This window comes from Rhineura floridana, chromosome 8 (genome assembly GCF_030035675.1).
Source record: "Rhineura floridana isolate rRhiFlo1 chromosome 8, rRhiFlo1.hap2, whole genome shotgun sequence".
NCBI lineage: Eukaryota > Metazoa > Chordata > Lepidosauria > Squamata > Rhineuridae > Rhineura > Rhineura floridana.
This window is the reverse complement of record NC_084487.1, coordinates 40,815,783-40,841,262: the sequence shown is the minus strand read 5'-3', so window position 1 is coordinate 40,841,262 and position 25,480 is coordinate 40,815,783.

Sequence of the window (25,480 nt, the reverse complement as noted above, 5' to 3'; positions counted from 1 at the left end):
CCTCTGGCTTATTGGTATAAGGAGACATCCTTCCACTTAAGTGATGTGGTTAACCCTGCAATTTCTTCCTTTCCCCAGATCTGAGTGGTGGTAGATTGCACCAGGTGGGTCCCCACCTAACATCCCTTAGGTCTATGTGTCATTGGCTTAGTGTCCACTGCAGGCTCAAGCCCTGCTGAATGGCGCTACTCTTTGTGCAGAAAAATGCAAGCCTATCATATGTGGGAAGCTTGTGGTGTCAGTGCACTGGTCAGATCCCTCATGTAGACAGTAGTTCTGAAATGCAGCCTAACCATAAAACTGCAGAGCATGATAGGAATTGGGCCTGGAGAACTGATGTCACAATTCAAATACAGCATGTTTCCATCAGCTAGAAGCAGGGAACTTCAAGTCCAGGGGCCAAATATGGCTCTCAGGACCATTTTATTCAGCTCTTGGGACTCTCTCTAGGCCATAACCCAACCCCAGGCCACGTGGCCTCTCCCAGCCCTGGCCACATGCCTCACCAGCCTTGATTCATGTGCTCCATGAGTGCTTTTGTCTGGCTCAGATGTGTTCTTAAACCATGATCATGGTTCTTGCTTGCCTGGATGGAGATGGCTATGTGTATGTAGAACTGTCTGACTGCATGGCTGAAATTCAGTAGCAGTCAGAGGGGCTGCTGCTTACTGGGAGGTAGTGGGGGAGACAGCAGTGAGGTCGGCATGGTGCAAATGCACTGGTAGAGTCAATCTGATGTTCCTGTTGATGCCTTTGTACTGGGCTGACTTCACTGCCTTTTTGTCCCTCCCCCACTGCCTCCCAGCAAGAAACAGCAACATCAGCGATGGGAGGTCAAGTGAGTGCCACTTCCTCACTCTGATGACTGCTCCTGCTGGAATGTATAAAGGTATACATTCTGTATGAAGGTAAAAAGTCACATCCATTGCCCCACCCGCTTGTACCTGTAGGCCTACCCACCCCTGGCATCTGGCATCTTTGTGCTGAAAAGGATTCCCATCCCCTTCATAAGGAAATCATCTCCTGATTACCGGTGGTACAGCACCAGTGTTGGTGATATTATATTGTTATGGATTTGGGGGTTGAGATTGATGATTTCTAGGAGTCCCAGCCTCTGATTTGGAACCCTGCACCTGCACCTGGAAGTGGGCTCGGCAGCAGAGAAACCTGCTCTGCTGGTCAGATGAGTCTCTTTTGTTAATCTAATAGAGTGGCCAGGTGGGTTAATGGGTCTATCAAATGCCCATTAACTGGCAAATGGGCCAGGGAGACCCTATTTTTATTTAAACTCTTCAGGAGAGCCCCCCTCCTCAGGCCGAAGAGAGGCTTGTGTTTTTTAGTTGAGTCTAAGGAAAGTCTGGGAACTGGAGGCAGGTAGAGAGGCTGACTTTGGTAACATGTGCCTCTGAACATATGGTGAGTGGTGGCAACGCCTGCAATCAGCCCAAAGATCAGAACAAGACAGGTGCTGTGCTGATCTTGTTTTAGAAGGGAGGAAGCAACAATATTAAAACAAATTGTGTTTGCATGTTTACAAATTTGTAGAGCAGTACAATATCTCAGAGAAGAGATCAGGTCTCCTGCTCCCCTGGTACATTCACTAGAGCTGCCAAATTTCCCTGCTTTTTAAAATTTGATACAGTAGGGCCCCACTCATATGGCAGGTTAGGGACCAGACCCCTGCTGAAAAGCGAAAACCACCAAAAAGCAGAACATAGCACCGCCCTCTTCCTTGCCCTCCGCTCGCTCACCCTCATTATGGTGGGGGAGTAGTGCTCCCCTTCCATAGCAGGCTCCTTGCCACAGATCGCAGGAAGGGAGCTGCCCGCCCACACCCGCTCGCTCGCTTGCCCTCTGCGTGCTCCCTGGCTCATCCTCCCCCTTGCCCGCTTGCCCTCCCCCCTGCCTGCTTGCTCACTTGCCCTCTCCCCCACTCACTTGCCCCCCACCCCCCCGCTCGCTCACTCACTTGCTCACTCGGCGCACTGTACCTCAAACTTCTTAATTGAAATGTTGTGTTCCAGAAATAGTTGAAGGGGTCAGGGGAAGGGAATTTAACACGATGGTGCTTCCCCTTCAGGGTGCCAGGCTGCAGGAGGGTGGGCGAGGCAACTGGTAGGTAAGTAGGTGAGTGAGTGACTCCTGCTAAGCAGGGAATCCACGTCCAGCTTTGGCGCGGCCCTGCTTTCACAAGCCTTGATCCCAAGGCAGGCAAAGGAGGACAGAGCAGCCCAGAAGAGAAGGTGGAGGTGGAAAAACAGGATGGCATGCTACAGCGGGGAATACTTGGTAAGAGACCACACACAACTGGACACTCTGAGGGGGCCTGCGAGGAAAGGGGTGGGTGAATGGCGCTGTCGCCACAGCATCTTTCTGGCGGAAAGTATTGATGAGGAAGCCACTGAGGAGAAAAGGGCACTTTCAGTGGCGACTGGTGCTCCTCCTCTGGGGGAAAGGCTGTTCTTCCTTCAGGCGGCCAAGCAGTGCTGCCCCTCACCAGCTCTGAACGGCCCCGATGAGGCACTGAAAGTAATCCCCCCTTTACCCTTAAAACGTACTTTCTTCCCTCAAGCTCACACACAGTGAACTCACATACAGACTCGCTCGTCCTCCCCCTCACCCGCCCACCTTCCCCCCTGCCTGCTCGCTCCCTCGCCCTCCGCTGGCTCCCTCGCTCATCCTCCCCCTTGCCTGCTCGCCCTCCCCCCTGCTTGCTCGCTCGCCCTCTTTCCCCACTCACTCGCCCACCTCCACCTCCCCGCTCGCTTGCTCACACACATTGCTTACCTTAAAAGCACTGAAAAAGCAGAACAAGCGCTGAACATAAGGAACATGATACAATTGAAAACAGCTGCATTAGCAAAACATCGAGAAGAGGAGTGCATAAAGCGGGGCCCTACTGTAGAAATTTTTGTTGGCTACAAGTACATTCTTAAAACTCCATTTTTTTCCCTATAAGTGAATAAATAAACCATATTTCATAAAGACACCATAGACTCTGCTGACCTTCTTTTCAAGGAAACCAAATCCTTGGTAAGCACGGACAACTGAAGATCTCTCACCACTCGGAGATTGGGGAGGCATGTAACAATATTATATGAAATGACATGCATTCAAGAGTATGACCATTGTGAATTTAATTTCTTTACTACCAGCAGGAAATTGGTGTCTGAGTGTGTCTTACAAATACCTTTTCCACCTCCTTCTGGTTGCAACTTGCAGGGTCCACCAGTTTTTGACAATGAAGGCCAGCTCACCATTGCTGTATCTTCCTGGCATGCCACATCATTTGTTCCCATACTTGGTGAGAGGAGCGTGTCTACCATACAGTACAGTACATGCCTCAAAGGACAGAAAAAATCATTAAGGGAAATCAATTCCCTCACCCATGCAACTGAGACAAAGAGTGAATATTTCAAAGCTTGTTCTCAAGCAAAATGTGCTAATTGGCAACACTGTGAACAAGCCCGCCCCACCTCGAATCTTGATCCTTTTTCCAGGTAAGGCAACGAAAAGATGGATAATATTCTGAAACTCTAAAACTAGAGAGGGATCTATACTGCATGCAGTCGTCAAACAGGAGGAGCCCCAGAAGAACAGAATTGTTGTGGCATTACACCAGGTGTCAAGCCACTTCAGACAAATGGCCAAACTATATGTTATGCAGGAGATTTACAATTGGATCAACTGATATTTCCTTTTTTAAATGGAATTTAACCTGGCCCCAGGGTGTATATGTGTGTGTGTGTGGGTTGCTGCCAAACTGATCAACACTCTGCGGGAGGGTTGTTCAATCCTCTCACTTTACCCTTTTCTTTTTCAACATCACTGCTAGCGTTGTTGAGGTGAGACACATATTTTCCTTTTGCAATCCCTCCCCCAGGTGAGTGATTACCCATCCAACACTCAGCATAAGTAGCCACAACAATTGCCCCTGCAGCTTCAGCTCAATGTGGGTCCAGAGGGACTAGGCGCTTGAGCAGAAAGGATGAGCAAATAAAATTAACTTGGGAAAAATACAATAACCTGGTCAGGAAATACAAGGAGTCTTCTCCAAAAGAGCCAACGTGTGCAGGGATATTAGCAGCACAACCAAAGAGCTCTGGAAGCTCAATATTAGCATGGCATGGAAAAACAGGGCAATGAAATGTATTCTGTATACAATTTGGCATCATATCAGAATGTAGTAAAATAAAAGCTTCCTTTGCCAAGCTTTATTCTTCTAAAGCTTGGGTTTTGGCAAGACTGCATCTGGCATGCAGAGCTCACTTCTAGACACTCACTTAAAGATAATAAACAACCAGAGGGACTTCAGAGAACAGCTATAGAACACACAGACAGGCTGAAGGGAATGATCAGGCAACAATTCATGCATTGCACTAACAATATATTTGGTTTTATTTATTTAATTTACCATGTTTTCTATCCAAAGGGGCCCTCATGGAGGCTGATATACAATAATAAATATGTAATTTTTAGTCATCCAAGCCATTAACAGAATTCAATCAAAACATACAATTCAGATCACTAAAACCATCCAATTAAGCTACTGTCCAACTGCAGTGCTCTTTTGTTGCCATGTATGATTTTGTAGGCCTGACACAGCAATGGATGCAATGCAACCCACCTACAATGCAAGCTTACTTGGAAATAAATCTCACTGAATTCAGTGGGGCTTTCTCTCAAGTTAGCGAGGTCAAAACATACAAAAAGCCCTGATTAATCAGACCAAAAGTCCATTAGATCCAGCATTCTGTTTCCCATAGTGGCTAGTTAGATGCTGTAGGGAAGTCTACAAACAAGGAATACATAGCCTTCTTTGAGTCTGGAGGTTCTGTTTAGCTGTTATGGCCAATAGCCATTGATTGACCTGCATTCTCCTTGAATTTGATTGGCTTGCATCCTCCTTGGATTTGTCTGATCCAACTTTTAAAATCTTCTGAGCCAGTAGCCGTTACCACATCTCCCCAGCAGTGAATCCCATGAGTTAATTATGCTTTGTGTGAAATACTTTCTTTGACCTGTGTTGAATATATTGCCAGATCCTGGTAACTGCTGGGTTTTATATTTTCATAGTTGGGGGGCAGCCATTATGAGTTTCTTTATCTCAACAGTCATTTGTGTAGGACTAGCCCTACCATTAGTCTCATCCCTGTTATAGATTTCCATCGGAAGTCTGCTTGGATGACATAAAGCTATAAGCCTGATTCGCGCATAACACTAAACCAAACAGTGGCTAATCATGAACACGTGAATGTGCAGCTACACAGTAAAAATCATGGCTGCTTCATTCATCCTCCAGTCATCCAGCTGTGTTCTACTTGGAGCAAGCCATGGTTTGGGTTAGCACTATATCTGAATTTGGGATTGAGGTTTGTCTCACTCCAGACAAACCACAAGGTATAGCCAAGATTTGTTCTTGGCTTACCACTCATGATTTGTCTGGGGGAAACAATCCACGACCCTGGGTTTAGATTAATGGATGTAATGCTAAGCCAAACCATGGCTTAGATCTGGGTAAAACAGCAGCAGGGCAATCACAGGAGGAGCAAAGCAGACATGATTTTTCCCCAGAGTACTTGCACACTCACACATTCACAGTTTGTCATGGTTTGGCTTAACATTGCCTGCAAACTAATATAGTTTGGAATTTTAAAAATGGGTAGACATCATGTGCATGTTGGCATAAGTTTGCTGAAGCCATTTTCTAAAATGGCTGCTGGTCATTCTCCTGCACCACCTGTTTAATGAACCATGACACCTATATCTGTTGGGTGTTTCAATTATAGCTATAATTGCTGGGGTCAAAGTTCCATGCTGTCACAGAAGCTTAGCCAATGTCTGACAAGTGTGAGTTGTCAGCTGTTAGCTATTACATGTGTTTGTATGCATATATATATATATATATATATGATAAATGGGCTCGTAGTGGGAGGAAGGGCAGGATATAAATCAAATAAATCAATAAATAATGTGACTGTTTAATTATTTATTTAGATTTTTCTCCCACTCTTCCTCCCAAACGAGCCCAGGTGGCAAACAACAAAACAGTAAGAACAACACAAAGATTTAAAAAATATTTAAAAACAATCAAATATCCCCACAGCTAAATCATTTCAAGCATAAGAACATCAGAAGAGCCTGCTGGATCAGACCAAAGGCCCATCTAGTCCAGCATCCTGTTCTTACGGTGGCCACCCAGATGCCCATGGGAAGCTCACAAGCAGGACCCGAGTGCAACAGTGCTCTTCCTACTTGGTTTCCTGCAGTTGGTATTCAGAAGCATACCACCTCTGTCAGTGGAGGAAAAGTATAGTCATCGTGGCTAGTAACCACTGATAGCCTTACCTTCCACAAATTTGTTCAATCCTCTTTTAAAACCATTCAGATTGGTGGCCATCACAACTTCTTCTGGGGTCAAATTTCACAGCTTTAAGTATGCACTGTATGAAGAAGTACTTCCTTTGGTCTGCCCTGAATCTCCCAACATTCAGCTTCATTGTGGCCTGGAACTAGGAGCATGTTCTATTTCTTGTGTATCTGTTATGTTTCACGTTCCCCTTGGAATATCGAGTAAAGTGATACACTGGAGAGATGCTGGGCTTCCTGTGACATGAAGAAGGTGGTGATGGTGGTCCTATTAAATGACTTCATGATCCAATGAGCAAAGGAGAGAGAACATTTTGCCAAAGAAATCAGATTCCATCTGTCAGGGAGAAATTATAAGTGACAGGAACCTATGAGAAACCGCTCATTTGAATTCCCCACTTCTGTCCGTGCGCTAGATACCTAGGTATATTTTTTGCAGCTTCTAAAAATAGGCTTCTGTCTGCTACCTTTGCTCCCTCTCTGCTGTCTTGAGATTTTACGATATTGCCTAAAGTAAATGTTCCAGGCAGCAAAACATGATGCATTGATCTGTCAGCTATAGCCAAGGTAGCGCCCTGCATACTCTTCACCTAGTGTTAGAGAAGTGTGTGGCGCAGAACGTTCCTGCTTGCAGGTACGGCTACAATATCATCTTAGAGTTCTGTGATTCTTTGGGGGGCACTATTTTTCCTAATGCAATGCAGCCCCTGAAGCAGCAATCTGAGGTGGAAGACTAAAGCAGGAGTGGGGTTGGATAGGGGAGAGGAGTTTCTGAACTCCTTCCACTTACTCCATTTGTGTTATTGTGGCTAAAAATCATCTCCCTTTGCTGGTTTTATCCCAACCACCCCCACTCCCCATCTGGGGAAAGATCAAAATACTTTGATCTTTTCCTGAATGGGGATAAAAAAATTGGGGGGGAGGGGGATTTTAGTGGTGAAATGGTGTGAGAAACCCTTCTCCCTCATGCTGGTAAATTGCAAGTTATTCAGGTGCAGTTTATGAACATAACGGGTAGTCCCACCTAGGGCTGAGCAGAAATGGCCTCCCAAAATTCTCCTCGCCATTTGTGGGTGGTGAAACTAGGAAGGCTATTTCTCTGAATATTCTCTACGGAAGACCTGAAATTCTCTAACACTTCAGAAGGAGCTTAGAAAATAAAACTATATTTTAAAATAATAATAGTGGGGAAAATGTCAGAATGTTCTTTGGAGAGAAATTTTGGCTCACTTAACGTTGAATGAAAAACTCTGTTGTTAGTTTGTATTTGTGGATGAAGAAAGCGATGGGTTAAGAGAGAAGGACTGGACAGAGTAGGGGCCAAGCCTATTGGTTCCTTCAACAATATTAAAAGACTAGGAGCTTCTGCCCCTGCACACTTCATGCATCAACCTCCCATCACCTAACTCCCTAAACCTTTTCTGAGAAATTTCAGATCAGCCCTAGCTCCACCACAATTTCTTTCTTATTTATTTATTTATTTATTTACTTACTTACTTACTTATTTATTCATTTATGTAATTATTTAATTTGTATCCCGCCCTTCCTCCCAGCAGGAGCTAATTTCTTCAGCTATTGTTGACTTCAAGTCCTTCCATAAGATGAAATGACAGTGTTGGATGAGTTGGGCCTTGTGTTTGTTCAGTGGCTGATTAATGGCAATAGTTAAACTACATATCTCAGGGTAGCAATTCTGTGTCTGGCTGCGGCACCCTTATGATCCAGACTGTACGTATTTTACGCTTTTGCAATGACGTCATGGGGCAAGTATGGAATTTGGTGTCAGGCACAGAATCAGCCATCCAGGGAATCTCAACTCATCCTTTAAAGATTTTTTAAACTTTTCATTCTTACAAAAGAACAGAAATGTTAAATAAGAGAGAAATCTTTCCTTCTGACCTGGTAGTACAAGCTGACACAGGGCAACATTCAAGACACAGAACCAATTTCTTTGCAATAGTATAATTCATGTTCCCCAAATTGCCTCCATCTGGCTGTACGCCTTGAGCATGTCTACACTTCGCATACATGGATGATTTCTTTGGAGAACAAAAGAGGTCAGGAAGAAGATGAAAGACAGAAAAGAGAAAAGGAGATAGACAGAAAATGAAGAAAAATATAGACAGGTGATTCTTACTCCTTTAAAGAGGGATTAAAAAAAAAACTCTTTGGGAGAAGTACAGCCAGTGAACAGGCATAAAACCCTTGCGGTTTAAGAATGTGTGTATAGCCAACAGATATCTATCAAACGTTAAAAGCAGGGGAATTGGGTAGCTATAGTGAATGAACAAGGGGAGCAGGAGACCTGACCTCCTCTCTGAGATATTGCACTGCTCTACAAATTTGTCAAAATACATACACAATTTGGGTTGTTTTTTCACAGTCCGATCCACTTCCTGTGTAGCTTGGGAGGAGAGGGGAAAGGTAAGGGGGAGGGTGATGGAGGGGGGAGGGGGAGGGGAGGGGTAAAGAGGAGGGGAAGGGCAAGTGTGATCATTTGCATGCTTATTGTGTTCAGTTGGATTTACTCCTGTGCTATCATAGGATAGGTGAAACTGACCATGGGGGAGGAGGAGAAGGGGGAGGGAAGGACAGCAGGAGTAGGGAGGGGGAGGAGGGGGGAGGAGGGAGGGAGGAGGGGGGAGGAGAGAGGAAGGGGAAGGGGGAAGGGAGGGGAGGGGAGAGAGGAGGGAAGGGGGGAAAGGAAGGGGAGAGGGAGAGGGAAGGAGGGGAGAGGGGGAAAGGGAAGGGGAGGAAGGAAAGGAGAAAGGGTAAGGGAAGGGGGAGAGGGGGCAGGAGAGGGGCGGGAGGGGGAAAGGAAGGGGCAGGAGGGAGGGAATAGAAGGGAGGAGGAGAGAAGGACAGGTGTGATCATTTGCATACTTATTGAGTTCAGTGGGATTTAGTCCTGTGCAATCATGCTTAGGATAGGTGAAACTGATCTGGGGGGGCAAGGAGAGGGAGGGAATGGGCTGATGAATGGGGCCCCTCTTGGCAGGGCCAACCAGTTTAAAGAGCTTTGTTGCACCATTCAGAATTCAGGGTGAGGTCTGAAGGCATAGGAGACTGTCACCTTGCTGAAGCTAAGCAGGTCTGGGTCCTGGTCAGTGCCCAGATGGGTGACCACCTGGGAACTCCATGTACCTCATGTGTTCCATGGTGAAAAAAAGACAGGATATAAATGCTCAGAGCAGGGCTGGCAACAGAGGGGGGCCAGGTCAGGCTCTGGCCGAGGGTGGGTGGGTAGCGCTTCCGTTCCATGATCCGCGGCCATGTCGGCTCCCAACCTAGCCACAGTTCACAGAGACGGAGCTCCCAGGCACCCCCTACAACATGCAGGCCCACGATGCCCTCCTGCACACCCCACCTACCCATCCCGTTGGGGTGAATTCTGCACGCATGCCTGCCATCAACAAAGCTAGTGGCCGAGGCATCCCTAAGGTGCAGGTGGGTGCTGTGGGCCTGGCGTAGGCTGCTGCACATGGGCCCAGTCATGCCTAGCCCTGGCTCTGGTTAAGAGTATAAACACAACATATTATTTATTACGTTATATACTGCTGAATGCCAACATAGGTTTCTAAGCAGTTTGGCAATAGATGAGCTAATAATTCCAGCTGTCATCTACCTGTGCCCATCCCAGGATGCCACTCTGATACATGATATGACTGGTAGGAAGTTGCCTGAGCTATCGGTCTATCTAGCTCAGTATTGCCTGCTCTGACTGGCAGCAGCTCTCTAGGGTTTCAGACAAGGAAGTTCCTCAGCCCTGCCTGGCAATGCCAGACATTGAAACTGGGACTTTCTGCATGCAGAGCAAGAGCTCAGTCACCCTCTCCCTGGGGAGGGCATTCCAGGCTTAAGAAGCAGTGGGAGGAACATAGAGTCATTTAAGAAGGGGTGAAGGGGTGACTAAATGGTGGATTGTTATCAGTTTTCTTTCCTGTCTCTGGCTGTCTCTAGAGCACTAAAGGCTGAATCGTGTAGTAAAAGGAAACGATGATGACTCTTAGAAAGCCAAAAACGCAACACCACTAAAAACATTACCCAAATCTTTATAAAAAGCCAGCAATATCACGATTGAGATGAAATGTTAGGTATTATAAAAAAGAAAGGGGGGGGAGTGAAAAGGCAGCAGACCCGAGTCTAATGCATCCAAACATTGTTGAGCTATTGGGTACATAACAAATCACAAGACCCAGTAAAAGAAGTTAAAATGAGAAGTTGGTGATAGTTAAAAATTGCTGGCTAAGGAATACAAATGTATTGACATAGATGAAATAGACCAGGGCAGGACAACATTTGTGGCAAATAATAACTTCTGAAAAGCCAGAAAAGAAAGAAAGTTGGGAGTTTTATTAAATAAAGTTATGAAAGCCATGGAAGATCAAAATCTAGCTAAATCCCCTCCCCCCCCAAAGGACAATGTGTGCTATTGGTTGACCATTTGCTCAGCTGCCCTTCAGGAGTCTTAAAATGTAAAGAACCGTTTGTACAAAAGGTTGGCCCACGGTGACCACGCATTTTCTGCCACAGACAGAGAACAGTAAAAATGATATATGGATTTAATTAACAAGAAACATTGTTTCACCAGCTCAGGTCAATCATTCTTTTTGCAGAATATGGGATTTTGCTCTAAAAACATTTCGGCTTCCCTCACGTGAAAGTAACTTTTGAAGGTTATTTGGAGATTGCTGCTGGGACAGAGGATGGCAACCCATTTCCTAACGTGGCCCATCCACTAATTTGCAAATCTCCCCCTCCCCACCACCTGCCTCACCCCTAAAAAAACCCCACATTTTTAAAGCATTCATGCCAAACACAACCTCAGGGGTGAGGCCAGGGCTGAGGCCAGTGGTAGGCTTCATCGGGCACCTGCCAAGGCCTGCATCCCTGGAGGGCATCCACTGCCAACCCCTAGAGCAGCAGTGGGAAACCTCCAGGCTCTGGGCTTCCCCATTTGCCCTGAGGCCACTCTGGTCAAGCCACACTCATCTGCCCTACACCTCATGCAACTGAGCTGAAAGAGGGTTTGTAGCAGAGTTTGGAAAAGTTACTTTTTTGAACTACAACTCCCATCAGCCCCAGCCAGCATGGCCACTGGATTGAGCTGATGGGAGTTGTAGTTCAAAAAAGTAACTTTTCCAAGCTCTGGTTTGTAGGCACCACTGGCCGGCTGATGGTCAGCACCTGCAATGCCCTGTGCAAAGCCCCAGGCACAGTGCTTTGCAAGTGCTGCAGCATCTCCTCTTTGCTGTCATCCTCACCTGTCATCCCCTAGGATGTCAAACAGTGACAAAAGTGAGGAGATGGGGCACGTCAGAGGTGGAGAAACTTTGTTAGCCCAAACGCTGCATTGCCTTCTGGGCAACCTTCTGAGGGCTGCATGCCTGTGGTGAGCAAACATGAGTGGAGCAATAAATGCCATTTTTATCTTTGTACAGTAGGCTAGTTTCTATACATGTTCACACACCTCTGTCTCTCCTCTCTCCAGACAAGCAAGAGGCATTCTCAGAGTTCAAGGACATTCCAGTCAGGGGGAAAACAACTTTGGGGTGCCAACCAAGCAGGACCAGTGAGGGAATGTGGCCTGGGTAGAGTTCTCAGGGTCAGACAGAGAGGTTTGGAGGGCCACATTTGGCCCCAGACCTGAGATTACAAACCCCTGGTATAAATTCCCTTTTGTGGAAAGGATGTTCAGCATCCTTTCCTGCCAGGGAAGATGGGTGTTGTACTTTGAGAATGACCCCCAACGGCTGGTCAGGTGTCAGTGCCAGAGTTTCCTCTGAGAATGAGGGAGCCTCAGCAAGGTGCCTGAGAATGCTGACCTCGAATGCTGTCCTGGTTAAATTTCTAAACAGTACAGCCTAGGAAGGCTTCTACCACATGATTCTTGCTGAACATATAGATTAGCCTCTCAGACCATGCTGGGCTATCTGCGCATAACAAAGATGTGTGTCTTTTAAAAAAATTGATTTTAATGCAAATTGATTAAAGTAAAAAAAGGGGGGGAAGACACAACTGCCAGCTCATATTACAATACAACATATTAAGCATCAGTACATCCATTTTGGTTTGCAGATTGGCATATGGCATCCAAATGTCAGCAAAATTGATGTTTATAAAAAGGATGTTCAAATGTAGCAAGGGTGTTGAGGTCTTCAGACCATTGCACAACAGATGGTGGGTATTTTATCCTTCTGGGCTTTAAGTATAAATCTCTGAGTGACCATAAAATCCATTTTTGTTCTCCTGCCAATAAACCCCATATCATAGGCCTTAATATCATTTAAAAGTACATGAATATCTGCAAATATAAAGGATTTCGCCAGTACAAAATTGATATGGACAACAACTTCCGACTGAAAAGAAAACATCACACTGGACATGCCCACATCATATGCCTCAACGAGGCATTTCCAGCATTACACCTCCAGCGTTTATCTGAATTAGACAATTCCTTCCTATAGAGTTGTTGTGGAGTCCAGTACACCTGAAAAATATCAATTTTGGGTGTCAGACATGCATCTTTGTTTGCTGTGTCTATGGATGTTTTCTGGCTGTGTGTCTGGGTGGTCCCCCACCCCCGAATAACAGTAGGGAAAAGTAACATGGGAAATGGCCTTTAGCAATAAGCTCTTACATTGCTCTATTTTTTCCCCATAACACGAAAATAATCGTGCACTTTACAAATAAATTAATACAAGTCCTCCTCTCCCCCAGCCAAGCCTGGATCCAGAGCCTCTGGTCCTTCTCTGAAACTGAGAATGCAAATAAATACAGGGCTTTGATGGATAAAATGGATCTGTTCAGTGTTGCTTTAATTCTCCAAGTTGGATAGGAAGGGGAACTATCCCATTTTCTCGGAAACATTGAACAGCATATTCGTCTACTTTATGTGGTAGATACCTTGTGTTTGTGCGCACGTCTGTCTCCACGCACTCAGTTATGGTTAAGAACAACCTTTGCACAACAGGTACATATGTGTGGTATGTGGTCTGCTTATTCAGTTATAGCTAAGAACAACCCTTATACTCACCCCAACAAAAGCAAATCAGAGCCTGAAAAAACTTAAGAGTATTGATTAGGGATGGGGGGAAAATTCAATTAAGTTCACACTTAAAGCTGTATCTATCAAATTCACACTTTCTGAAACAGTATGAGAACTGAACCCAGACATTCTTCAACATTTGCACTTACATGAATATTGCAATGCAGTTCTCCAACAAAACAATATTTACATGGCTACAGCTATACACTTCTACAGGATCAGGATGTATAGTGTAATATGTTCAAAATAAATGGAAGCCTTGTCTGCTTTATCTCCTCTTACTCATGGCAACATGGTTAGAGAACAAGCATTCTCCAAATGGCAACACTGGGTCAATAATACTTTGATGGCATGTTCACAATCTACTTCAGCCTTTCCCAACCTTTGGGTCCCCAGATGTTGCTGGACTACAGTTCCCATAATTCCTAGCCATTGGCCATGCTGACTGGGGCTGATGGGGCTTGCAGTCCAACAACATCTGGGGACCCAAAGGTTGGGAAAGGCTGATCTACATTCCAGTCTGTAGCTACAGCCAAGCCTCAGGATCAACAGAGCTTTGTGACATATCTGTCAATGTGTATCACTTTAGTCTGCAAAAGGGGGTGATCACAAAAACATCCTTACACACACAAAAGTAGCATGTTAGGGAAGGTTAGTGGAGAATCCTTTGATTTTATATGCACAGAGACTTTTTTTTCCAAACACTTGATTCCCCCTACCTGCATTCTGAAGTAATCGATCAATGATCGATCAATGATCAAGTCCTTAAATGTTGCTTACATGAAACATGAACAACTATTTAACCATTAACCAATAGTTTCTCTTGGCTGAATAGCTATACATATAAAGAATCCTTCAGGACGTTGAATCCTAGGGTGTGGAACCATGGATTCACCATAAACTGTCAAAAATGTAACTACTAAATGTAATATTATACAGCCACTCTTGTGGCTGTATACTATAGCCAGCGTAGATTTTTCACATTCTGCAATGTTAAATTGAAAATACCCCCATGCCATTCTGATGCTTCCCATAAACTCATTTCAAAACAAAACCTTGCAATACTTATAGTCCTGAACTCAGAAACACTTGCTTAACAACCCTATACATTTTCATGGCAATACACAAAACAGTCAGAGAGAACAGAGAGTTCAAAGTGTAAAAAGAGAGGAAAAAAACCCCAGAGCCCTTTTGGACTTTTTTCTGTCAGAGTTCTCGTAATCTGTTAAAATTCATTAAAAATCAGCCATGTTCACAGAGTACCTGTAATCCTATTACTGACCTTGCCCCATACTCTGACCTCCATGTTCTGCAGTTTAAAAGTTAAAAAAAAATGCCTGGCTGATTTTTAATTAATTTAAGAAATTTGGCATTGAACTGAATGATAGTGTCGGGCATGCTCAGTAAGAACCAACTGTCAGTGTTGTAAAAGCCAGACACACAGGTGCTGGGCTTGCCTAATCAGGGGGCCACACCCACACCAGACTTTGATTTCACTTGAGACAGTCATGGCTTCCCCCAAAGAATCCTGGGAAGTGTAGTTTGTGAAGGGTGCTGAGAGGAGACTCCTATTCCACTGACAGAGCTCCAGTGGCCAGACTGGTTTACATGTGCCTGCTGTAGAAAAAAAAAGTGGGGGAAATGCTGAAAAGCAATGATACTGTTCACAATATTTTCCTATTGGAAAAGAAAGGGGCTTCCCCTCTGCCCAGTGCCGACCCACCCGATCTCCTCCCCTCCCCCTTCCTCCCTCCCTGCCCCTCCCCCAGGTCAGTGTGGGACTATGACCTGGGAGACCAGGGTTCGAATCCCCACACAGCCATGAAGCTCACTGGGTGACCTTGGGCTAGTCACTGCCTCTCAGCCTCATAGGAAGGCAATGATAAAGCCACCTCTGAATACTGTTTACCATGAAAACTCTATTCATAGGGTCGCCATAAGTTGGGATGAACTTTAGGGCAGTCCATTTCCATTTTCAAACATGATTGCACAGAAATAAATCCCATTTAACAAAAAAAGTATGCAAATTATCAAACCCTCCCTCCCTTCTTCTCCCTCCTATCCCCTCCCTCTTGCCCCTTCCCTCCCTTTCCTTTGCCCCTCCCTTCCCATCCCCTTCCAATACCCTCCATCCCCTTCCAATACCCTCCTTCCCCTTCCCCATCCTCTCCCTCCCCTTCCTCCTCCCCATGGTCAGTTTTACCTATCTTAAGCATGATTGCACAGGAGTAAATACCATTGAACTCTATAAGCATGCAAATGATCAAACCTGCCCTCTCCTCCCCCTTCCTTTGCCCGCTCCACTCCTTCCTCCTCCCTGTCCCCCTTCTCCCCCTTCTCCCCCATGGTCAGTTTTACCTATCTTAACCATGATTGCATAGGAGTAAATCCCATTGAACTCAATAAGCATGCAAATGATCAGACCTGCCTTTCCCCTCCTTCCCCTCTCCTCTCCTCTCCCTTCCTCCTCCCCTCCCCTCTTCCTTCTTCCTTCTTCCTTCTTCCCTGCCAACTCCAGCCCTCCCTCCCCCCGGTCAGTTTTACCTATCCTAAGCATGATTGCACAGGATTAAATCCCACTGAACTCAATAAACATGCAAATGTTCAAACCTGTCCTTCTCCTCCCCCTCCTGCCTGCTCCCATCATCCTTCTCCCATCTGCCCTTCCTCTCCTCCCCTCCCCATCCCCTATGGTCAGTTTCACCTATCCTGAGCATGATTGCAGGGGTGTAAATCCCACTGAACTCAATAAGCATGCAAATGATCAATCCATTCTCAGTAAACTTGCAGAGGATCCCATTTCATACCTCCCGGATTAAAAAGCAGAGACATCCACTAATAGGCAAAAAACCTTGAGGTTTAAGAGCGTACCTATAGCCCACAGATATTTCTATCCAACTTTAAAAAGCAGAGAAATAGTGAATGCACCAGGGGAACAGGAGACCTGACCTCCTGTCTGAGATATTGTACTGCCCTACAAATTTGTCAAAATGCAAACAGAATTTGGGTTGGTCTTTCACAATCCAATCCACTTCCTGTGTAGCTTGGAAGAATTTGACTCTGATTTTTTTTAAAAAAGCCTAATGAAAATCTCCAGCATTTTAGTGAGAATTTCTCCTACAAAAACACATTTTTGTATGTGGTTTCAACTAATGTACACATTTTTGCAAGTAATCTCTCCTAATGGAGTGCATTTTTGTATGTTATTTTCACTAATATATACATTTTTATACATGCTTTCCCCTAATATATGCATTTTTGCAAACATTGCTTAGTTGGAGAATTGCATTGCAAAGCTAGGATAAGGGTGGACTTCGAAGGATGGCTGTGTTTTGTTTCTCATGTTGTTTCAGAAAGTGTGAATTAGATAATTCTGCTTTAAATGTGAAGTGAATCTAATTTCTCTCCCATCCCTACTTACAACACATTTCAAAACATAAATATCAATACATTATATTGTAGAAAAATAAGAAAGCAATCCCCATAACAGCCACAGGAAGCTTTTGCATAGTTTGGGAGAATGACTGGCATATAGGACAGAGTTACATAACACTTTGTAGTTATCTCATGCAAACTCCGGCTGCCAATTAAACCACAGAGTCTTTCTAGTATAATACTCCAATCCAAGTTAAGAAGTGTGTGGAATAAAAGTTCTCCAGGTAGCTGTTTCTACAAGAATGACTCACACTCCTTTCAATTCATCTTTTTTCAGTAAACCACGGATCAATATGATGTGGTGTCAATCTTGGCTTCCAGACACTGCAGTCATTTTATTGAGTGGTTTGTTTGCTTTGGTCTTGCAGACAATTAAAGTAGTAAACTTTGTAGTTTTCTCCTTTCAGGACAAATCTCATTTAATTGATTAGGATTTGCTGGATCCCAGTAACATTTAGACAAACTATTTTCAGTCTGTCTTAATTGATTGGGACGGCTTGGATCTTGGGATCTCAAAACACACAAGATTAATCAAGTTTGGTCCCCCTCAGTTTTATTTTCAGGTTGAGAAGGGCAGGGGAGGAACATCTAAGGGTACAGATACACTTGTGGCTGTGCTGGCTTCAGCGCTTCTCCATCTCTTTTTTCTGAAGCTGGAGACACACAACGGTAGTCAAACTTTGCCCCTTTTTTACTACAAAACCTGGGGAAATGCAGCTCCAATGCATTTCTCAAAGAAATCAGCCTGAAGCTGAAATCAAAACTGTTTGGTAGATTAAATTGTTACCATTCCATGGTGCGTCCAATGAAAATGCTCTGCTGTAGTTTGGGCAGAGACAGTGATTGGCCGAGCGCTTTGCTGGAGGTGGTCCTAAAAGGTCTGAGATCAGCAGCAGAAAAGGGAAGTATGCCTAGCCATGGGCAAACTCATTTTAAATGCATTTTAAACCGAAGCCAGAAAAAATGGTCTGGCTGCTTTTGAAGCAGCTAGCATGTCTATACCTTTACTCTTTCTCCTGTGCCTTTTCCTGTCTCCAAATCATCCCCCCAGCCCATTTTATCCCCATAGGGAATATAAACACCCATTTATTTCTTTTTCTCCCATGAGACTAAAAGTAACTTGCAGCAGACAATGTGAAGGTGGAAAAGTGGCAAAGGAAAAAAATACTCCCCCATGGTGAGAGTAAATCTTCTGTAAGAAATGGGCTGAAAGGGACAACCAGGAATAAATTAGCAGTGAAGGGGTATGGCATGCTGCAGAGGGGTAGGCAGAGATGCTGCCAGGTTGGCAGCCCCATTTCTAGGTGGGGCATTGGGGGGAAGAGGCACATAGTGCCAGCCAATCTCTCCCCCCACACACACACACACTGGTGGAGAGGATGTGAGGGCCGGACAAGGGGAAGGGAAAGACAGTGACTTTCTCCCTCATTCCTCCTCCATCAAGAGTGTGTGTTAACTTACATGAATCTTACATAATCCAAGTTTAACTTGGATGGTTTTAAAAGAAGATTGGACAAATTCATGGAGGATAAGGCTATCAGTGGCTACCAGCCATGATGCCTATGCTCTTCCACCATAGTCAGAGTCAGTATGCTTCTGAAAACCAGTTGCCGGAAGCCACAGGAGATGAAAGTACTCTTGCACAGGTCCTGCGTGTGGGCTTCCCATGGGCATTGGTTGGCCACTGTGGGAACAGGATGCTGGACTAGATGGATCGTTGGCCTGATCCAGGAGGCTGTTCTTATATGCTTAATCGGTTGAACTCTCTCATTCTTTTCTGAGAGATCCCTAGGAATACCAGACTCAAAAGCTTGGCTTTGCCTATAACTTCAATCCTCTTTCACCTGTGGTCTGTCCCTGTTTTCTGTTTCTTCATGAACTGAACTACTTTGGTGAGCTCCTGAGCTTGGCTTTGATGCTGCATTAGGTATCTCAGTTTTAGAGTCACCTGAAAAACAAACTTGTCCATGCTACAAGATTAGGGAAGGGCACAGAGAAAATAAATACTTCCAGATATGTTTGTTAAATCTCCTTGAGAGTCTCTCCTTTTAGTCTTGTTCCTGACCTTTAGATTTCTCTTCCTGTTGGACAATCAAGGGAAAGCTTTTTAACTGGCTGCTATACAAATAATGAACTAAATAACTGGAAACTAATGGGGGAAAGCAGTTGGATTTTTTTTACTGGTTGCCAGGTTGATTTGTCTGTCCAGAAGAGGCCTCAGGCTGAGATGCACATATTGGAAAAATCAGAAATTAGGCCTGAGTTATAGCCTAGGTGTTCAGCTAGCCAGCTAGTTAACTGTAGTGCACACCGCCATATTTCTATTCCTCTAGGGCTGTTTTCATCCTTTGGCATCAAGTACTCAAGAAAAAGAAGAAAAAATAGCCATTGTATGAGTGCTTTAAAAGAGTAAAGGGTAGCCATTTTTTCTGATCACTTTATCTCTTTATTTCACTCTTTAGCACTAAGCACCCAATCCTGCTCTACTCATTATAATAACTGCAGAATAAACAAACTCTTACTTCTGATGGCAGGCAAACAAACATGCTTCTTTACTGCTGGCTGGGTAGAGAACACAACTGAAACTGAAAAGCAGAGCAAAGGAAAGTCCAAGGAGTAGAGTCTAACTCTAGCCATAATACAAAGTTTGAATATTTAACTCTTCAAGGGTTAAAATGTAAATGTACTGCCTCTGACTTATGGCGACCCTATGAATAGGGTTTTCATGAGGCTGAGAGGCAGTGACTGGCCCAAGGTCACCCAGTGAGCTTCATGGCTATTTATTTATTTATTTATTACATTTATGTACCACCCCATAGTCGAAGCTCTCTGGGCGGTTTACAGCAATTAAATGGCTATGTGGGGATTCAAACCCTGGTCTCCCAGGTCGTAGTCCAACACCTATATTCTGTTTTTTTTCAGGATCATTTAAGTAATTATAGGGTGACTTTGATCAGGAAAAACCCACCCTCAGTTAAGGAAAATCTTGAGTGAACAGACTTTGGGGTTCTTCCAGATGAGGCTTTTGTGGTGCACTCGCCCTGCCTTGTTTCCTAAATGTTTCAGAGGGTCCTATTCTTAAATTGCTCCTGTTCTTAAAACAAGCTGTCATTCGTTAAATGGAGGTTGTCATTGCCTGCCATGTCACAAATTTTTAAAAAGGCAACTTCCCCCAAAAATCCCAGAGGGGGCAAAGCACAGCTCTGGTGCGTGGTGCCCCTATTTGCCCCTCCCTGGCTACAGGCCTGGTTGCCCCAACACTTCTCTAGAGCCCTCATTGGCTCTGGTACTCAGAAGTGGCATCTGAGTGGCTGAACTCACTGCCACTCTTACTGAACTTTGGGGAAGGTTTAGACTGAGGCCTCACCTGCATAATGCATTTAAAGCAGTATTATACCATTTTAAAGAGTCATGGCTTCCCCCAAGGAATCCTGGGGACTGTAGTTTGTTAAACGTGCTATGAGTTGTTAGGAGACCCCTATTCACCCCACACAGATGCAAATCCCTGAGTGGTTTAACAACCAGTCCCTCTTCCCAGGGAACTGAAAATTGTAGCTCTGTGAGGGGAACAGAACCTATGCCTAGTAGCTACAGATGTATGGAAATGTCAATTTTGGTTGTTTCAGTTTCTCATTTTTCCAATCTTATATTAAGTTCTCCACATTTCCACATCAGTTTGCATTTTTTAAAATAAACCCTCATGATTGTTTAAATCTCTCCTAATATACACATTTTTGTATACAATTTTGCCCAGTAGGCATGTTTTTACAAAGCAATGTTCCCTAAGAGAATGCATTTTTACATATTATGTTCACAATTACATGGATTTTTATGTACCTTTTACCCTCATATTTTCATTTTTTACACATCACTTTGCTGGAGAACTGCATTGCAAAATTTGGAGCCCTACAAATTTTAATGGAGGGCTGTGTTTCTGTTCTTGTGTTGTTTTGGAAAGTGTGAATGAGGTAGATTCACCTTTCAAACCAAATTGAATTAAATTGCTTCCCCATCCCCTACTTTAAGGTAATTATGTGGTAAAGACAGGATGAAAGAACCTGGGGGGTAAAAAAGTGTCGGGTGAGGGGAGGAAAATGTGTGGTGCCTACGACATTTTTCTTCCACCAGCCTTTTGACATGTTTGTGGTTTTGTTTCATTTTTAGTTTTGACTGCTCTTTTTAATTGTATTTATATTTGATTGTTGTAAGTCACCTTGGGAGTTTTTTTTAGGTGTCAAAATGTTTTCTCCAACGCAAAATGAATGATTTGCAAGGGGGAAAGGACTCTTGGGGTTTTGTTTATACTGCCGCTGCAGGGTCAAGTGTAGCTGTGATGCACATATTATTCTAAGTAATTTCTCGTGCGGTGCACCAAGGATCATCAGGTACTATTGCCATGCATGGTTGCTCACTTTGCTTGATTGCTTAAATTTTGATTTCCTCACTTTGTATCTATCTGTAAAAAATCAAAAACCCATGCACGCACACACACACACACGCACACACACACACATACAAACGCACACACTCGGAGCTTTTTCATGTGCCTAGAGGGAAATTAAAAAATGAACTTCAAATAAGCAAGCATAACTGTTTTTGTTTTCAAGTTCATTGTCAGAGAGATGTGCCAAGACAGCTTAGCCTGTGAATTGAATCTGGGATTCAAAATTTCAGATGCTTCAGAGCTAATCACTACAGGGAGTGCAGCAAGAGAAGGTTGAGCCCACTGTACAGGGCTTGTACTTCAGCAAAGAAAACTATTTCAGATGCAATCTAGCAAGTTGTACAACAGCACAACCTCCAAGGTTTCTGGAGCCCTCAGCTGAGCCTGGAGCAAGTCCAACTCATCAGGCAATATGCTTTTTAAAAAAAGTTCTTCATTATGTAAAGATTTTGTCAGGGATGGAGAATCTGTGCCCCTCCAGGTGTCCTTGGATGCCAGCACCTATCAGCTCCAGCAAACTAGCCATCAGTCAGGGATGATGGGGACTGTAGACCAACTACTGCTGGAGGGCCACAGATCCCCCATCTCTGGCATAATCTGTAAGTAGTTAAGGACATTAAAAACACTTTTGAAATCCACCATAATGAAGTTGTAGCCCAACAGCCTTTAGAGGGCCACCAGTTCCCCATCCCTGGTTTATGTTCTTATAATTCATTTGTAGAATTCACAGCCAAAAGATGTGTGCAGTGATGAGCACTAGCTTAGATGGAAGCAGTGACGAGCACTAGCTTTACTCTGCCTTGAGTTCCATGCCAGAAAACTGGGATATAAAGGTAGTAAACAGAGTATTCAGCACCTTTCATTCAGGGGTTTAGGAATGGGGTTTTAGGAATGGCTGGATGATCATCAGAAGGCTGGTAAGACTCAGGTTCACTGAGAAGCACAAGGGAGAGAAGATTATCTGAGGGCCCCAGCAGGAGGTTGCTGACTAGGAGGCTGCAGCAGAGGGACAGAATGGAAGGAGGCATTCCTGCTGTGAACTTGAAACCAGCTCCATCAAGTTCCTTCCTCCATCACCTGGCAGCAGCCATTCTAACATACTTCAACAATGGGAAAAAAGGGAAGCAGGACCACTCCGTCGGCTCAGCTGAGACACCAGCAACTTTCAACTCCTCCTTTCCTTAAATGCTTTGTATTCCAGCTGTTTGTTCCTCTATAACACTATGGGCTCATCCAGACGACTGCAAAATGTGTGACACGCCCACTATGTGTGTTCATTATTTTTTGGTCGTCCAGATGACTTTTTGCGCTGTTATGCATTTTCACGGGTTAAATCCGCTCCTTGCAATACCGGCAAAAATGCGATTTGCTTTTTAAAATCGGGAATCATCCGCTGTGCCTTCAGGAGTTAGGATGCAATACCGCGGACTTTACAGCTGATGGGCGGTTCTTGGGCATTTCCCCTGGCCCCTTCTCCTCATTCCAGCCAATCACGTATGTGGACTTTTGCGCATGTGCGAGAATAAGCCCGGGAAAATTGAACCAATCATTGCAATGGTGGGGTGTTGGGGGGGGTCTGCAACTACTGCGCAGATGCATTTTATTTTTTGCCAGCCTGCAAACTGGGCGGCCGCTCTGGGTGAGATCTGCAATGCACAGCAAGCAAGAAAGGGGGGGTGGTCGGTTTCAGCCTGCCTCCGGAAAGCTTTGTCAATTTCATTCTACTTCCTGGGGTTTTTGCTTCAAATCAGAAAAGCATACATTCCTTTAAGTGTAATATTGCAAATACAAACAAGAAAAGGGCTTCTGGTTGGTTTCAAGCCTGCTCCTAAAAGCTTTGTCAATTTCATTGTCCATGGGAAGGAAAGGGAGAAGGGTGGGTGACACATTTCTTGCTTTTTTGGAGAAATAAGTGCAATTGCCAGCATGTGTATCTCCTTAAATATCAATAAAGGCAGAAAAGCATACATTCATTTAAGCATAATATCGCAAATACAAACAAGGCAGACGTGAAACCAACCAGCAGCCTTTCCTTCCCAGGCAGGAACACCTATACAGCCATGTTGTGCTTCATTGCAAAGGGGGAGAGGAGCATACATAATTTTTTTGCTGACCAATTGGTTGATAGGGGGAGGTTTTAGAGACAGAGCTTGGAAAAAGCGAAAAGAATGTAGGGGTCTTACTGCTGCGTGTGCGGGTGCAAAAAAGTGTTTTTTTTTAATTGGGAAAGAGTGAACTAAAAGGCAAAGTGAGGACAGATGACAAACCGAATATGGAAACTGTGGATTATCCCCCTCCATTTGGATAAGCCCTATAATTTAAGAACCAGTGCCATCCTCCCTCCCAATCCCTTTTCCTTTTGTGCTGTTTCCTTTAGATTGCAAACCCAAGGAGAAGGGACAGTCTTATCACTGTAAGACAGTCTGAGAGCCTTTGGGGCTGAAGAAGAAGGCAAACAGGCTTTAAATAAATAAATGGCAGTAAGGAGATGGCTCAAGGAATTCCAGGATTCAACAGAGCAGAAAGAGAACAAAAAGAAAATAAATCCTACCAAATACCCAAGGTTGGCCCTACCTATATACAGTAGTGACTCACTGGGTAGTGAGGAGCCGCTACAATAAATTCCTGGCAGGTGGGTTACTGTTGGTTACCAAGAGGGGGAGTGGAGGCCAATACACCAGCAGGGCCAATCTTGTGCTCCTGCTAATGTATGTGCACTGCACTGACCTCCTTAGCACCTTGCTCCTGCTCCTCTCCCTCCTGGGAAGCTAGCAATGCACCTTCACCCCACCTGGTGAACTGCCTCTGCCTGTTTAAAGTGTACAATGTCACATCTGAAATATCTGCATTTTTGGGATGACATGTCATTGCTGATAGCTGGATGATAGCAAGGTGGTTGAGTGGACATATTCACTACATATATGAGCTGTGCTGCTCATTAACATTTGCCTTAGGCAACCATAATGCTTCTTTCCCTAAGGCATACCCATTGCCTCTATGGCATTGCCATCAGCTGCTGACATTAAAATGACAGAAATGATTATTGAATGGAACATGGTGAGCTCATTGTAGAAATATATAAAAATGGGTTAGGAAGGCAGCAAGGTGCCTTCTGAACCCAGTGATTTTCACTTGAATAAACAAGACATTATCAAAGGGAAATGTAACACAAGTTCCACCCAGTGTTTCTGAAGACATTAAAGGGAGGAAGCATTAAAGTAAAGGGTGGAAATTTGCTAAATAACAAAACAAAGGGCTGGTAAATTATTCTACACATGTTCAAAGTGCACTTCTTTAATATTACTTCACAAGCCCACACTGTCTCTGGTGGAGGAGCAATCATTATATCATGGATAATGCTCTTGGGAGCTCTGAAATTTAACAAGAAAGACCCACTGTTGCCTTCTTCCATTTCTGCAGAGCCAAAGCTCAGGGACAGAAATGTAGTGGTAAAAAAGTAGGACACTGGTATGAACTTTAGGAAGAACTTCCTAATGGTATGAATGGCAGAGAGATTCAGTTTGGTTCCCATTTTAATATGAACCTATGTGAAGCGAAACTAAGATATCCTTCAAAATTTGCGCTTCTCTGATTTTGCAGTGTAGTTCTCCAACCAAAAATAAGTACAAATGTATTACGGCAGGGGTGGGGAATTTAATCCTTTCCATGGGCCAACTTGTGAATTGCCTAAATTTATAATGTCAAAGTTCCAAGAGGCTCTTTCTAACCACTCATCAGCTCAAAGTTCACAGGGGCTCTTTGTAGCCACTAATCAGCTGAAGGTGAGTTTTTTGCAGAGGAAAAGAAATGCTCCATTTGAATCCAAGCTGCTTTGTCTAAGACTTCAGAGAGCTCCCTCTAACCACTGATTGGCACTGACAGATAGCCCTGCTTGTGAAGGAACAATTGGGACCTCACTTTAAGTTCCTGATTGTTCCTTGGTAGGCATGTCCACACTTGCCTGGCATCTGACGTCACCTATGATGTCAGGTGTGGGACAGGTGGATGTGGTTTGTAGGGGAGGGCCTCATGGATCAAACTGGGACCTTTGCTAGACCCAGGGCTAGAGGCTCTCCACTAATGTATTTGGGGAAAACATGCATATCTTAGTGAAGATAACATACAAAAGTACATTATATTAGGGGAAATGTGTGTATTAGGCAAAAATTCCTTTTAAAAGCATA